Genomic DNA, 16,417 nt, shown 5'->3' on the forward strand with positions numbered 1-16,417 from the left:
CAGGCTGCACTCACTCACCTGTGAGTCCTGGCAGCACAGGAAGTGGCAGGGGCTGTCCAGATGGGCTGGGAGACAGGGATGGACATTGCCTGCCCTGTCAGACTGTCTCATGGAGAGAATCCAGACTCTACTCTGCAGGAAAGGAGGGCATCTGCTTATCTGCTATGTTGTCTGAGGAGTGAGGTAGCTGTAGGGAGAAAGGGACATGAGACTGGGACAATCTTCCATTGTGAAAGAGGAAGCGGACACAGTTGCCACCTCTGGGAAGTTGTGGATGTCTGTGCTTGGGGTTCCCAGGCCTGGGTAGATTTAGCCAGTACTGGAGAGAGGTCCACTGCCCCAGAACCTGCTCTCTGTTTCAGAGGCACTCATCTCATGCCAGGGGTCCCATGACCCTTCCTCATTGACAGCCCAGACCAAGAGGGCTCTGTAGCTAAGGACTGAGCTTGCAATTTCGGAGACCATAATTCCAGGTGTGGCACATTTGAGGGCTTGTGGCTGTAGCAGCTTTCTGGGATGAAACCCAGTCCCCTGCACAACCCCTGCAAAAAGTCCCTTAAGTCAACACCAAGGAACAAGCTGAGCAAATCAAAAATGACAACTCTTCTTAGAACTGTCAGAAAAATGAGGTCACAGGGCAAACCACTGTCCCCAGAATTGAGGAGTTGGGCAGGGTAATATAGAGAATCACAACTTCCTGAAGCCAAAACCTCTGTGGGAACCAGTGCCGGGGAAAGAAAGCCTGCACTGTAATTGAAGAGTTTCTTGAGGCTCAGTGTGGGCCAGTCTTAGACACAAACTCGAGGAGGACCCAATAATGGAGGTCTCCCACACTTTTGTGAGTTTTATCTCTGGGAGCTTGGTTAGCTCGTCAGAGTGAATATGGGAGAAATATTCACTTGTGCTCTCAGGACACGGAAAGGAAAAGCAATCACTTAAAAATATACCAGAGTGTCCTATTGTTCTTTCGCTTGTTCCATATAGTAAATATGCAAGACAAAGGCAAGCACTGTTCCAACTACTGTTGATACATTTTTACAAAGAAATAAAACAATTTAACTCTCAATGTTTCTAATGCTTTGAATTACAGTATACTAAATATTTGAACTTCCTGCTACATTTCTAACTGACAATATGACAGTTTCTAATGCTTTGACAAAAATTATGAGGATCACAGAACAACCATTATTTTTCCCATTGAATGTAGAGTTGTTTTCCAGGGCTTCATGGTTTCCAGTTATTTTTACAATCCTGCACTGCCATGCAAAGTGAGGACATGCAAAATAAGCACACATGGTAATATAATACCGTGCTAAGGAGAAAAACTGATCAGGATAAGAGGAATTGAAATTCTAGGGTAGGAGAGGAAAATGACTATTTTTCCTCACCATGGTTTACAAAATGTGTCTTTAATAAAGTGAAATTTCAGCAGAAACTTACTTGAAGGAAAGAAGAGAGTGAGCCATGCAGCTGTTTTGGGGAAGACTCAGAGGAATGACAGGATTTGACTTTTCAAAAAAAAAAAATCATGGCCCGGCGCGGTAGCTCATCTATCTATCTAGCACAGATGTCTACCACCTGGTGGGTAGACATCTAGCTGCTACCATGGAAATGATAGTAAGTGACCAGTACATCTAGGTGCATGGAAGGTGGGCAGCACAGTTAGGAATTAGATTCCAGGAAATCCAAGCCCTGGAGTAAAAGCCAGAGAGGAGGAGCAGGCTTGGCAACCAGATATGGGATTGGGCTAGGAGTGAGGATTCTCTACCTTGAATGGCTTCAGACAAGTTTTCAGTCCCACAAAGAGGGTCCCCCTGTAAAGTGATGTGGGCCACCTCGCAGATGACCTGAGGGCAAAGGTCTCCAGAGGCCAGCACCATCCTGGCTGTGCTGCAGGTGCTATAGGGCATACTTTCTCCTGCAGGGTCCACGTTGATCTGGAAGCCTGAGAGCTCATTCCTATTTTTGGACCATTTCAGGGTGATGTTTCAGGGGGAGAAGCCGTGGGACTCACAGGTGAAGCTCACTGTGTGCTCAGCTGTGGTCCTCACTGCAGTGCATGATACCACAGGGGCAGAGGATTTGGCTACAAAAGGAGCATCGATAAACAGGAGACATGACTGAGATGACCATCACTAATGATGAGTGTGTGACATGTTAAGAACCTTCATGGACATTAGTTTTTAATCCTTCTAATAATGTGGAGAGGGTGGTGTCCTCATTTTACCAACCAGGCTGGAAAGGCTCTGAGAGGTGAGGAAGTCCAGACCTGAGTTCAAAGTTCTCCTCTCTAAACAGGGTGACTTCCACCAATCTGGGCACAGGAACAAAGTTACTGATTGGTCTCCCTCTGTGTATGGACTGGTCCTAGCCTGCCTCCCCTGGAGAGTTCACCAATCTCAGAGAGTGCCGAGACCAGCTCGGTCGGGGAGACCCTAACCCAGCGGCGCTAGAGGAATTAAAGATACACAGAAAGTATAGAGGTGTGGAGTGGGAAATCAGGGGTCTCACGGCCTTCAGAGCTGAGAGCCTTGAACAGAGATTTACCCACATATGTATTGACAGCAAGCCAGTGATAAGCATTGTTTCTATAGATTATAGATTAACTAAAAGTATTCCTTATGGGAAATAAAGGGATGGGCCGAAGTTAAGGGATGGGTCTGGCTAGTTATCTGCAGCAGGAGCATGTCCTTAAGGCACAGATCACTCGTGTTATTGTTTGTGGTTTAAGAACGCCTTTAAGCGGTTTTCCAGCCTGGGTGGGCCAGGTGTTCCTTGCCCTCATTCCAGTAAACTCACAACCGTCTGGAGTGGGCATCATGGCCATCACGAACATGTCACAGTGCTGCAGAGATTTTGTTTATGGCCAGTTTTGGGGCCAGTTTATGGCCAGATTTTAGGGGACCTGTTCCCAACAAGAGAGGGCATTTACAGAAGCCAGTACAGGGAACAATGGCGAAGTGGTGCCATTGTGAGAGCTGGAACCAGGCTGCTCAGCCCAGGAGACGGGTGGCCTGACACACCCAGCTCCTCATCTATAAAATAGGACAGCATTTGTGCTTCCCGGGATGCAGTGAGGATTAAATGGGGCCCTGTTTGCTTTGGATCAAACACAGAGGATGCTTCATATAAGTGAACACAGTTCTATCTTTAACCCAAATTTCGTGAATACACCGAGATCTCTCTGAGGTATTTATGAATTTGTTCCACATAGTTCATTCTGTTCACAAATATTCCAGCAGGATCTGTGAAAGAAAATGAAGTAATTAAGGCTAAAGCTTTAACGTAGAGCCAAGAGTCTGTAAGAGCATTGCACCCACACCTGCTAAAGGTCAAGCCACAGGATGTTGCTACAGATCTGAGTAACAACTGAAGTCAAGGTACGTGGGATTTTGATCTCTCTCATTCTGGACTACTTTAAGTAACCAATGAAAACAGGTTTGCAGTTTAGAATTTTTGCCCAGCCAATGAATTGTCTCCAAAACCAACTTTTTTGAAAATCCCCTATACAAAACGTTTCCTGCACTGCTGTATGAGACTCTATTCAGCACTTCTCTGACTCTGTGTACCCAAAGTACAATTCTTTATTTTCCAAATAAATGCTATTTCTTTTGGCTTTTCGGCCAATCATTTGTTGTTGTTGTTGTTGTTGTTATTGTTAGCAGGTCTAATCTGTGCCAAGTGCTGCCTTTCCAAAGAGGGAATGTTTTTGGAATCTGGGTCTTCAGTTGGGTCAGGTTTGGGTTGACAAACAAGATCACTGAGTACTGAGAAAGCCAAAAGGTGGTTAATTTTTTCATCATTAGTTAACTACAAGAAACACAGACCCAGGCCATCTAAGCAGACAGACACTCATCCTACGTCCTGAAAGCACACAGATTAGAGAATCAGAAAAATGAAGGCAGTTTCTTTCCATAGAGAGGTCCTAAAGGGCACCTCCAAATTGTGAATTACTACCCTACATCTTCTACAACAATCACCAGGAAGCATATATCACACATATTTGCCTTTGTACATATTAACCTGCTCCCTAACATGTGTCAGACATTTTGAGGGCACAGTAAAGAGGGTGTCACTTGAAGAAGAGAAGTTATCAAGGTACCACCAGCATGGGGACCCTAACGGGAAGAGAGGATGTAATCAATTTCCATTTATGGGAGCCTGATGCCGCCTGCTCCCTCTCTACCTCTCTTTAATCTTTTTAACCCCCCTCCATCCCTGTGAGGGGGTCCTAATGTGAGCCCCTTTATAGGATGAGGCTCAGAGAGGAGGCCCGGCTGGCCAAGGACCAAAAGTGGACACAAACCCTGGTAAGATAAGAGAAGACAAGTGAGAAGCACAGAGCCTGGCATGTAGTAGGTGCTTATCAAATGACCCCTGTGACTGTTATCAGGAGGTCTGGTCATTACTGCTTCTAAATCTACACATTTATCCTTTAGGCAGCAGAACAAAGCAGAGCAGAAACACCGAGAAAAGGCTCAAACCCTGCTCCCTGCAGATCATGACAAACCCAAATGATAAAAGGAGCAGAAACCACCAAGTGAGGATTCTCTCCCCTTTTCTGAACAATCCCCTCAGGAAACAAGTTTGGCAAATTGGCTTTCAAAACACAAACAAGATCACAGATGCTTCCCTCCAGAGGAGCTATTTACAGAAGCTGGAAGCATTTTGGAAGGAATAGGAAACAGATTCCTCCATGACATCTTCGTGTGTGGAGGCAGGGAGGCTCCTGGGGCTGAGGAGTGAGGATTTGCTGGGATTCCAGTGCTGTTTAAACACAAACTTGTTAAAGTTGTTCCCAACACTGAGGCTGGGATCTGAGCAGGACTTACACCAGGCTTCTCCTCCTCGTCCCCTAAGGCCTGCTCCATGGGAGGGGTCCTGGCCAGGCCACTGGGGCCTTCTGAGATGTCTCTGGCCCATGTTATTCCGAAGCATCCACACCCAGAAAAGCTGCTGTCAATGCTCAACACAATGGAGGACCACTTTTGCTAGGGGGCTGTGTGTTAGAATCTTCTGGAGTCATTGAGAACTTTGCATGCCCAGGCTCATGTCAGACCAATTAAACTGGCATTGTTTTTAGGAGGGAGCCTTGGGCTGGATTTAAATTTTTTTTTTCAAATTTCCCAGATGATTCTAATGAGCAGCCAAGATCAAAAGCCACCAGACCCCACCCCAAACCCCATGTATCCTTGAGGCCTGGAGAAGCACTGACCCATCTGAGGTCTCATAGCTTCGGCATCACACAGTTCACATTTATGGAACATTTACTGCACTCCAGGTGCTGCTCTGAGCATTTAAAAGGATTTAACTCCTTCAGTTTCTGTCCCCAGTCTGTGAGGTCAGTGTTATCATCAACAGGTGCAGACACTGAGACTCACTGTGGTAGAGCACCTTGTCCCAGGTCACAGAGCCAGGAAGTACCAGAGCCCGGAAGTGGCCCAGGCAGTTGGGCTCCTGCCTGCCCTGCACTAACCACTGTTCTGCGGAAGCTCAGTAATAACCTGAACAACACCACCATTCAGGACTCCGTGCACATCCTCTCCCATCCTCACAGAACCCAGAGTGGGTTTGGTGCATGATTATCAGCATTGCACAGATAGGGAAACTGGGGACTCAAGGGAAGGCAAGACTGGCCCAAGATCACAAGAAATAACAGCTTGATTTAGGGGTGCCTACAATGTGCTAGGTGATTTACAGAGAGAACCTCAAATCCTATCCCCTCTCCTAAAGGAGTCGTGATGATCACCATTTTACAGATGAGGAAACTGAGGCTGGGAGAAATGAAGGCACTGCCTCCTTGTCCTCCATGTGTCCCAGTGGGTACTTCCTGTGTCCTACCAAGCACTCATGTCCATTAACAGAGCAAGTGCCCTGAATTCTTGAGCCCCAACACTGACCGTACACCCAATTGTCCCTTTGAGATTCTTGACTTTATGCAATTCTAGAGAGAAGCCTCCCTCCTGGGTGCCCGGGCCCTGATACCCTGTAGCCATAAAACACTATGGGCTCCTGGCAGCCCAAGGGGAGAATGGAAACTCTTGCTTACAGTGGCCCCACTCACCCACTACGAAATACCTCATCTCCTCATCCTTAGTCCTCAGCACCAAGAAGTGGTGGGCACGTGCTCTGCTGGGCTGCAGGAGGCCCGACTTTGCTCCACAGATGCTGCTGAGTGAAGGAGAAACAGCACAACATGGGGGAAGAGTCCTAAATGCTTCATGTGTGCTGAGACCTGTCCTTTAGGAACGGGCTTGACATATAATGAGCCATCTGCAGAACCTTTCTAAAGAGAGTGTAAAGCCAGCCCCTCCTACCCCTACAGGACTTTTTTTGCTTGTTTTGTGTTGAATGCTTTTTGCTGTAAAACAGAGCAATGCAAGAGTTTAGAATGAGGTTAGAGCATTTCTTCACACTTTAAAAAGCATAGCTGAGGGTTGCAGAGACAGGGGCTGTGAGTCAGGCTGGGTTGGGATCAGACCTCGGCTCCCTGACCTGCTCACCACTCAGGTCTCCTCTCTGAGCTTTAGTGCCTCATCTTTAACCCATACCCTGTTTGCTCCAAGAATACTCTTGTCTCTAATTCGAACGTAATATCATATACATTTCTGTTACATTAGGATTAGAGACAAGTTCTGTTTAGAAATGACTCCAAGAACAGTTTTTATATTTTATTTTCACAATGAAAATCAGTCAGATTTGCTTCAACCTCAAAGAGCATGTTTATGTAAAATTGAATGAGCTCCGGCAGTGAGCTGCCCTGTTTTTTTCTTTCTAAATGGGTTAAAAGAGGCCACAAGCGGCTCCTCCTTCCTAGCACTGGTTATGAGGAGACTCTGGCACAGCTGCTGCTCCCTGCTTCCCTCCCTGCCTCCCTCCTTTCTCATCCAGGGCATCAATTAGGCTGATAATATGGCAAAGAGGAGTGAGCACTTCACTAGGAAGTAGCAGATTGGGGTCACACCTGAGCCACTTACTCGATGTGATTGCCTAGGGTGGGAATGCATCAACTGGGAACTTGCATCTTTACCTGTAATAACTGCAAAATCAGGATAAAGCCACCTTCTCCATCTATGTTTAAGGGTTGTTAGGAGTCTTGATTGCTAATGATCTAGGAAGGAAATTAGGCAGTATTCTTACATATGAAAACACACACACCCTCTGACCTAGTAATGCCACTTCCAATGGGCATTTGTCACCTGAGTAGGATAACACATGTACAAGGTCACCCACTGCAGGGTTCTTTTAATAGTTCAACATTGGGAGCAACTTACATATTTATCAACAGAATACTGTAAAACAAATTTGATATTTTCATAAATTGGACTATTCTGCAGCTGTCAAAGAGTGGAACAGCTCTCTATGTCCTGATGTGGAATCTCAATAAGGAATGATAGGGCTTATGTTTGAAAGAGTTTTTCCAATCACCAATGGGCTTTAGTGTCTGAATGTGAGGTGCATTCTGAGCCTTTAGGAAACCGATGAAAAGGAGAATTGCTGGCTCTCCGGTCAGTGGTTTTGTTTAAGGAGCTTTTATTTAGCTCCTCGAACATAGTCCGTGTTGTTTCTCTTTGTCTAGTCTGAAATAGTTGTTACCTGGGGGAAGTAGCCTTCTCTTGGACTGTAGATTAATTCGTGGCCTGGTCCAGCTCCTCTGAACCACTGGACAGGCCCCACAGGGAACAGGGAGATCGCAGTGCAGTGCAGAGTGGACATCTCTCCAGCTGCGACTGACATGAACTTCTCAGGCTGAATCACCTGCAACTCCTCCTTAGCTTTCACTTTCATGACAAAGCAGCCATTTATTCATCCTTACATGATCCTGTGTGTTTCCTCATGTGTATCAAAGACTTTCATTGATCGAGTGCACATCAGGAGCAGAGCTTGAGCTCAGCACATTGCATATATTATCTCATTTAACCTTCACAACTAGCCTGTAGCTTGTTGTGACATGAGACTGTATTAGAAGTCTCATGAGACTGTATTAGAAGTGAGGGCAATGAGGCACAGAGAGGTTCAATTTTAAGATAGAGCTTTGGGTTGAGGACCTGAATGGAGCTCCTGAGCCCTCCTTGGAAGTGTCATACTTTGCTAAATATTTTTGCCTTCACTTTCTGGCCATATGGAGTATTGCAATTTCTGGACCATTTCATTTACTGAGGTCATGTAACTGCTTTAGACCATTGAGTTGTGAGTAGAAATGATGAGCATAATACGTGGACTGTGCATTCAAATGCAAGAACCTCTATGGATCACCTTCTCCCTTCCGCAGAGACCCACAAGGCTCTGATGGGGTCTGCTCCATCAGCCTGGATTCCTGAGCGACAGTGACATGCAGAATCCCCAACACACCATGAAGATGCAGCTTAAAAAGAAATAACATTGTTTTAAGCCCCTGGGAATTTTTCACCCATAGCATAAGTTTCCTAATGCTGATGTGACTAATTACCAAAACTTGGTGTGTTACAACAAAAGAAATGTATCATATTGTAGTTCTGGAATTCAGAAGCCCAAAATTGTGTGACTGAGTTACAATCAAGAAGAAAAGTCAAGTATGTAAAGGTGAAGAATAAAATGGTACTGACCAGGGTGAAGTGCAGGGAGGTAACGGTGAGATACAGGTCAAAAAATACAAAATTGAAGATAGGTCGGATGAGGAAGCCCAGAGATCGAACATGCCATATATCGACAACTAGAGTTAATAATATTGTATTGAATTTAGTATTTTTGCTTAAAGAGTATATTTCATGGGCTCTTGACACACACCCACATGCAGAGTAACTGTGAGATGATGGATATGTTCATTTGCTTGACTATAATAATCATTACACTATGTATATGTATAGGAAAGCATCATGTGGTACACCTTACATATATACAATTTTTTAAAAAAACAGCTATGTTTTCTGGAGTCTCTGTTCTTTGCCTTTACTAATTCTGGAAGCTGGTAACATTTCTTTTCTCATAGTTACATCTTCCCATCACTCCAGCCTCTGGCTTGCATCCTCACATGTGCTTCTCTGACTCCTAATTTCCTGCCTCCTCCTTCTTATAAGGACTCATGTGATACATTGGGCCCACCCTGATACTAGACCAAGATGTTAAAACCACTGTCTTCAACACGTTCAAAGAGCTAAAGGAAACAATAGACAAACAACTAAAATAATTCAGGATTATGATACAGTAACAAAATAAGAACTGTAACAAAGAGAAATTATAAAAAGAAATCAAACGAGAACTTTAGAGTTGAAAGTATTACAACTAAAAGTTCATTAAAGAGGTTCTCTAACAAGTGAGCAGGTGGGAAAAAAATCAAGAAACTGGAAGATGAAATCATTGAAATTATTGAGAGTGAGGTATAGATACGACAAAAATGAAAGATAATAGAATCTAAGGGAATGGTGGTACATTATCAAATTGATAAAAATACACATTACTAGAGTTCTGGGGGAAAAGAGAAAAAGAGAAAGGGGCAGAAGATTATTGGAAGAAATCATGAACAAAATCTTCCCAAACTTGATAAAATACATGAATCTACAAGCTTAAGGTGCCAAGGAAACCCAAATTTAACTCAGCGATAAAGTCAAAGAGACCCACATTAAGACACATTATAATCCAACTGTCGACAATTAAAGTCAAAGAAAGAATTCTGAAAGCAGCAAAAGAGAAGCGATTCCTCTCACGCGAGAGATCCTTGTAAGATTATCAGCTGAGTTCTTATCAGAAGCATTGGAGGCCACAAGACAGAGGAATGATATGTTTAAAATGCTGAAAGAGGAAAAACCTATCAACCAAGAATTCTACACCTGGCAAACATCCTTCAAACACAAGGGAGAAATTAAGATATTCTCAGATAAATCCTCAGCCATGGATCCTTGCATGAATAGCACGATGTCTCCAGGCCCAAACTTCCCTGATCTGTAGAAGGGGTGGCATCAGGTCATGAAAATGAGCGCCCACCACCATACCCAACTGGTGTGGTGAGAGTTTATGACCACTAAACCTTACCTACAAAAATGCTAAAAGGAGTGCTTTGGGTGGAAATGAAAGGATGCTACATGGCACTCAAAGTTGTATGAGGAAATAAAGATGTCCAGTTAGGTGTACATTTAAAAAATTCATATTTTCCTGATGCCTCAACATCCCTGAAACAAGCTGTGAGCACCCTACCAAGTGACCAGGTACAGCAGTGTGATAAAGCTGGTCCCTGCCACAATTCCCCTTTTTGTCCTCCTCTGCTGTGACCTAGTAGAGTAGTGGCATTAAAACATACCAGTAAATCCATCATGGTTTTTGTTTGTGTCCTCCACCCTAACTCCCAGTAAGACGCTTGCCTGGGGTTCCAATCTCTCTTGCTTCCCCATCTGCTTGGTTGAGCCTGCTTCACGGAAGCTCCTTCCATATGGCTTCCTACCTGGCATGCCATACCCTGTTCTCTGGGAACTATGAGTAGAATAAATTGTTCATCTTCATATGTCTCTCCAAATGAAATTTTCACAGTCATGTTAGAGTGTTCTTTATAGACCCAATCAGCAGGACTTACTCTACCATTTTCAACACTAATGGCAATGAGAATGGGATCATTCTAAACTAGGGTGGAAAGTTCCTAGGAGATTCCCTTTGAATGCTCATGGCTTGCTAATTTGCTACTCTGATTGGCTCAACCATTTGGGAGAGCTATTACCCTGATGGCTTTCTTGTACTCTGCTTTCTTCAGCTTTGTGTTGCCTTTTGGGAGTGTTACCAAGACTCTCCATCCTAAAGTGGGGATCATGTCTCAATATCAATAATGACATCCACCTTTCTTCAGGAGCACAGAGATGACATTACATTGATAACAACATCTTTAAAACAGATTCATTTGACACACTTATTAATGTCATATAATCCAACACCTTTAAGTTTCTGTTAAATTCTAGTGGCAACATATTCTTTTACACATCATCGAAAACAATACTCTTGTTAGTGCCTTCAAACAAACGGACAAACAAACAAAAATACCTCTTCTCTATAAAAATTTTGTCAACTTCTTTCATGCCTGTTGGAGTCTCTTCACCACTCATGTTGGCCATGAATTTCCCCAGGGCTTTTGATGCAAAAACAATGCCCCTCTTGGCCTCATCCTATACTCCATTAAAACAACAAATGACTGGTTACCTACTGGGATCCCCTGGTCTGGAGTACAGTTCTACAAGGCATGCTTTCCTGTTGCAATCATTAACCATAAATTGTCCCACATCCAGGCTTTGCTCACTTGATATGAAGCACATTGGAAACTAAGCTTCCACTGGAACACAAAATTAAAATCACTGCCAGGTCCAGCTGCACACCATTCTGTTGACAGTTGGCATTATTACTGCTAGGTTTGTTAATGCAAAAATACTCAACCAAATACTAGCAAACTGAATTGAATAGCATAGTAGAAGGATAATACACCATGAGCAGATAATAGTTATTCCTGAAATCCAAGGATGTTTCAGTAAACAAATGACAACAATGTAATGTACCATATTTATGGAATAAAGGGAAAAACACATGATTATCCATTTGATGCAGAAAAGCCTTTGACAAATGTGGCTTTCTATGACAAAAATAATCAATAAAAGGAATATATGAAAACATTCAAAATTATAAGTCATATACTCATACTTTCTTGTTTTTTTGGCACTATCTAATTTACTATTCACTGTCTAATTTACTATTTTATTTACCTCCTTATCATGGGTATTGGTTACTGTCATTCTCCAGTGGATATAAGGAACAAAAGGGGAACTACTTTTTCTATTTTATTCACCAGTGCACCCAACATTTCTATGTCAGGTCCTGGAACATAGTAGATATCCAATAAATATGTGTATAATGTGTGAATTGCACAGTGGGATACTTTCTTAAGAGACTGAAATCTTTTATTTTAAATGGATTGTTTCTGTTGAATTTGGAGAAAATAAATTTCCCATGTAGATGAGTTGGTGAAGAAAAAATCAATTTGCAATCATACAGAAAGCAGAAGAGCCCAGGAGAAGAAAACCACACATCCTCTTCCTCATACCACACCCCTGCACACACTCATACTAGCAGCAGCTGCAGAAATCTCATGGAATAGAATCAGGGCCAGAAGTATTTGGGAAGAGTAACGGTGAAAACTGTGATCTCTAGATTAAGAGTGCCTGAGCTCAAATCATAGCTCTGCCAATTACCAATGAATGACCTGGGAATGCTTTGTGCTTCTGTTTCCTTATCTATGTGTGTGTGTGGTGGGGGGCAGGGGGTGATAAGAATCTCTACCTTGGATATAATGATCATCCAAAGTAAGAGCTGTAAGATGTTTCCAACAGTGTCTGCCACATGGAGGGTGTTCAAAAATTAAAAAGTTGGCCAGGCACAGTGGCTCAAGCCTGTAATCCCAGTACTTTGGAAGGCTGAGGTGGGCAGATACCTGAGGTCAGGAGTTTCAGACCAGCCTGGCCAACATGGCAAAACCCTGTCTCTACTAAAAATAAAAATAAAAAAAATAGCTGAGGGTGGTGGCACACCCCTGTGGTCCCAGCTATTCAGGAGGCAGAAACATGGCAATCACTTGAACCCAGGAAGCAGAGGTTGCAGTGAGCTGAGATCGCAACACTGCACTCCAGCCTGGGTGACAGAGTGAGACCTTGACTCAAAAAAATGAATAAATAAATAAAATAAAGTTTTTACTCAGTAGATTTCCTGAAGCTTGGAGGCTTCAATGGACGTTAGATGATGAGGATATAGGTATGACTATGGATATGGATATAACTATAGATATAGTTACTATACAGATATAGATGCTATAGGCTGAAGTTTCTGCAACTTTATCCACTTCTTTCTTCCTCACACTTACCCTTCATGAAAGTGGGAACACTAATACAGTAATGCATGGAAGTTCTATTTTGAGGGACTATGCATTTTACCAAGAGGTTTGCTTATCTATTGCTTATCTTAACAGATTGGGGGACTTTGAGGGGTAAGATCAGAGAAGTAAAAAAGAAGAGAGAGTGTGGGCAAGAGGGAAAACCAAACATCTCTTTAATGTGCATTTCATATAGACTAAGAAATGGTTAGAAGGAAATAATAAGAAAAGTCTTTTAAAAATCCTGTGTGTGTTTCGCATAGTCAAGTGAGATTTATCCCAGGAATGTAAGGATGGTTTGATATTCAGCAATCTCTCCATGTGACACACTACATAAACAGAATAAGTGACAAAAACCCTATGACCATCTCAACACAGGCCCCAAAAATGCATATGAAAAAACTCAACATTTTTAAATGATAAAAACTGTCAATGAATTACATATAGGATGATTGTTCCTCAACATAATAAATGCCATATGGGACAACTCCATAAAATCAACTCACATATTTACACTTAATTGACCTTTGATAAAAGTTTCAAGGACACACAATAGGGAAAAGTCAATCTCTTCAAAAATATTATTGAGTAAACTGGATATCCATGTATAGAGAAATAAAATTGGAACGTCATCTCATACCACATACAAAAATCAACTCAAAATGGATTAAAGACTTAAATGTAAGATCTGAAACTGTAAAGTACTAGAAGAAAAGTTCTGTAACATTGGTCTAGGCAATCAGTTTCTAGATATCAGCCCAAAAGCACACGCAACACAAGCAAAAATAGACAAATTGAATTACAACAAACTAAAAAGCTTCTACATGTGCATTTCTCGTGGATATAGAAATGAATGTGTGATTACATACATAGCCAAGAAAACAATCAACAGAGTGAAGAGACAACATACAGAATGGGAAAATATATTTGCAAATTATACATTTGATAAGGAGTCAATACACAAAACATATAAAGAACCCAAGCAACTCAATTATAAGACAACAACTCAATTAATATATGGGCCAAAGACCTGAATAGACATTTCTCAAAAGAAGACATTAAAATGGCCAGCAGGCATATAAAAAATACCCAATCTTACTATTCATCAGAGAAATGCAAATTAAATCCATAGTGAGGTATCATCTCACACCTGTTAGAATGGTTATTATCAAAATGAGGAAATTTAAGTAGCATTGGAGAGTATGTGGAGAAAAGAGAATCCATCCCACTGTTGGTGAGAATGTAAATTGGTACAGCCATTATTGAAAACCGTATGGAGTTTCCTCCAAAAATTAAAAATAGAACTATCATTAGATCCAGCAATCTCACTTCTGGGTGTATATCCAAAGGAAGTAACATCAGCATGTCACAGCGATATCTGCACCCATATCCATTGCAGCATTATTTACAGTAGCAAAAATGGAATCAACCTAAGTGTCTATCAACAGATGAATGGAGAAAGAAAATGTGGTATATATACACAATGAAATTCTAATCAGCCTTACAAAAGAAGGAAATTCTGTCATTTCCAACCTGGAGGATATTATGCTAAGTGAAATAAGCCAGGCACAGAAAGACAAATACCACATGGTCTCACTCATACACTGAATCTAAAAAAGTTGAACTCACACAAGTAGAGAGTAGAGCCTATAATCACAGCACTTTGAGAGGCTGAGGCAGGTGGATCACCTGAGGTCAGGAGTTTGAGACCAGCCTGGCCAACATGGTGAAACCCCGTCACTACTAAAAATACAAAAAGTTAGCCGGGCATGGTGGCGGATGTCTGTAATCCCAGCTACTCGGGAGGCTGAAGCAGGAGAATCACTTGAACCCGGGTGGTGGAGGTTGCAGTGAGCCGAGATCTCACCATTGCACTCCAGCCTGGACAACAAGGGTGAAACTCCATCTCAAAAAAAAAAAAAGAAGTACAGACTAGAGTGGTGGTTACCAGGGGCAGGGGAGGGGGTGTAGTCGGGAGATACTGGTCAAAGGATACAACATTTTAGTTTAGATAAGAGAAATAAGTTTAAGAGATGTATTGTACGATATGATTTCTAGAGTGAATAACATGAATTGTATTGTTGAAAATTGCTAAGAGAGCAGAGTTTATAAGTTCTCACCACAAAAAGTGATATACATGTAAGGTAATGCATAGGTTAATTAGCTCAAATTAATCATGTACACATATCTTATAATATGTTGTACATGATAAGTATATATGCTTTTTTCAAACAAAAATAAAATACATTTCTTTTCTGAAAAATTTCATTGCAAATAAAAAGATAACAATGTGAAATCTTATGTACATGTATGTACACTTATAGTCACTTATACACACATATGTATATATGTATACATATATACACATGCATTCACAAATATATATAAAAGTTTGTTCTGTCATTATACTACATGAAGATGTTTTGTGCATTAAATAAAATTATGAAACCTGTTAAAATCTCAGTAAAATATTTGGCACATAAAAGTCATCCAACACATTTGTAACAAATGTTGGGAGTATATACACCAGCGTTTTAACTCTGAGTGTCACTTCTCTGACTGGTGTGATGGGTGATGATTATTCCTATGTTTACTTCCCTGCATGTGCTAATATTTCTACAAGTAGCATAACATGGCTAAAAGAGTGAACTCTGGAGCTGGTCCACCTGGACTTGAATCCCAGCTGCTCCATTGACTGAGGTAGGGGACAATGGACAAGCTCCTCCCTCTGCCTGACTCCTTGTTTTCAAATAGGAGTTAATAGGTGTAGCTTTCAAATAGGGATGTTGTGAGGATTAGTAGAGTTAAAATACACAAATTACTAAGAACTGTGTCTACCTTGTAGGAAGAGCTCAATTGCTGAACTCTTACCACTGTCACTTGGGTAAAGTGTATATGTAAGAAAAATAATTTGAAAAGTGAGAACCTTGTCCTCTAGGACCTGTGAGGTGACTCACAGCAGGGGCCAGTGGGGAGCAGGGAGGCTGCTGTGCCCAGCCCTGTGATTCTGGGGTCAGCTCCCTGGCCTTAGTAGGGTGTGAGGACAGGCAGCCTGTCTGTGGGCTGTGAGCAGGGCTCTCCCAGGCTGCACCAGGAAAGGTCTTCCAATCCTGCCTGTCCTGGGGAAGGGAAAATAAATTCTCCACGGTAAAGTCGAAAGAACCAAGGTAGATTGTGGTACTTGTTATGGGCTGAATGTGTCCCCCAGAATGCATGTGTTGAAGCCCCAGTCCCCAGAACCTCAGAATTTGACTGTATTTGGAGACAGGGTCTTTAAGAAGCTATTTAGTTACATGAGGTCATTGGGGGGGTCTTAATCTAATATGACTGGCGATCTCAGAAGAAGAGGAGATGAGGACACAGACATACACTGAGGGAAGACCACGTAATAAGACACAGAGCAGAGACGGCCATCTACGAGCCAGTAAGAAAGACCTCAGTACAGACTAACCCTGCCAACACCTTGATCTTGCATTCAGCCTCCAAAAGTGCAAGGAAGTAAATGTCTGTAATTTTAGCTGCCCAGTCTGTAGTACTTTGTTATGC

The 16,417-nt window shown here is 42.3% G+C and overlaps 1 protein-coding gene across 18 annotated transcripts in view; it reads right to left on the reverse strand.

Annotated features, from left to right (window-relative positions):
• LOC100991082 (signal-regulatory protein gamma) overlaps window positions 1–16,417 on the reverse strand; it is a 218,638-nt gene that overhangs the window by 32,374 nt on the left and 169,847 nt on the right. The window lies entirely within an intron of this gene.

Source organism: Pan paniscus, chromosome 21, assembly GCF_029289425.2.
Source record: "Pan paniscus chromosome 21, NHGRI_mPanPan1-v2.0_pri, whole genome shotgun sequence".
NCBI classification, from domain to species: Eukaryota; Metazoa; Chordata; class Mammalia; order Primates; family Hominidae; genus Pan; species Pan paniscus.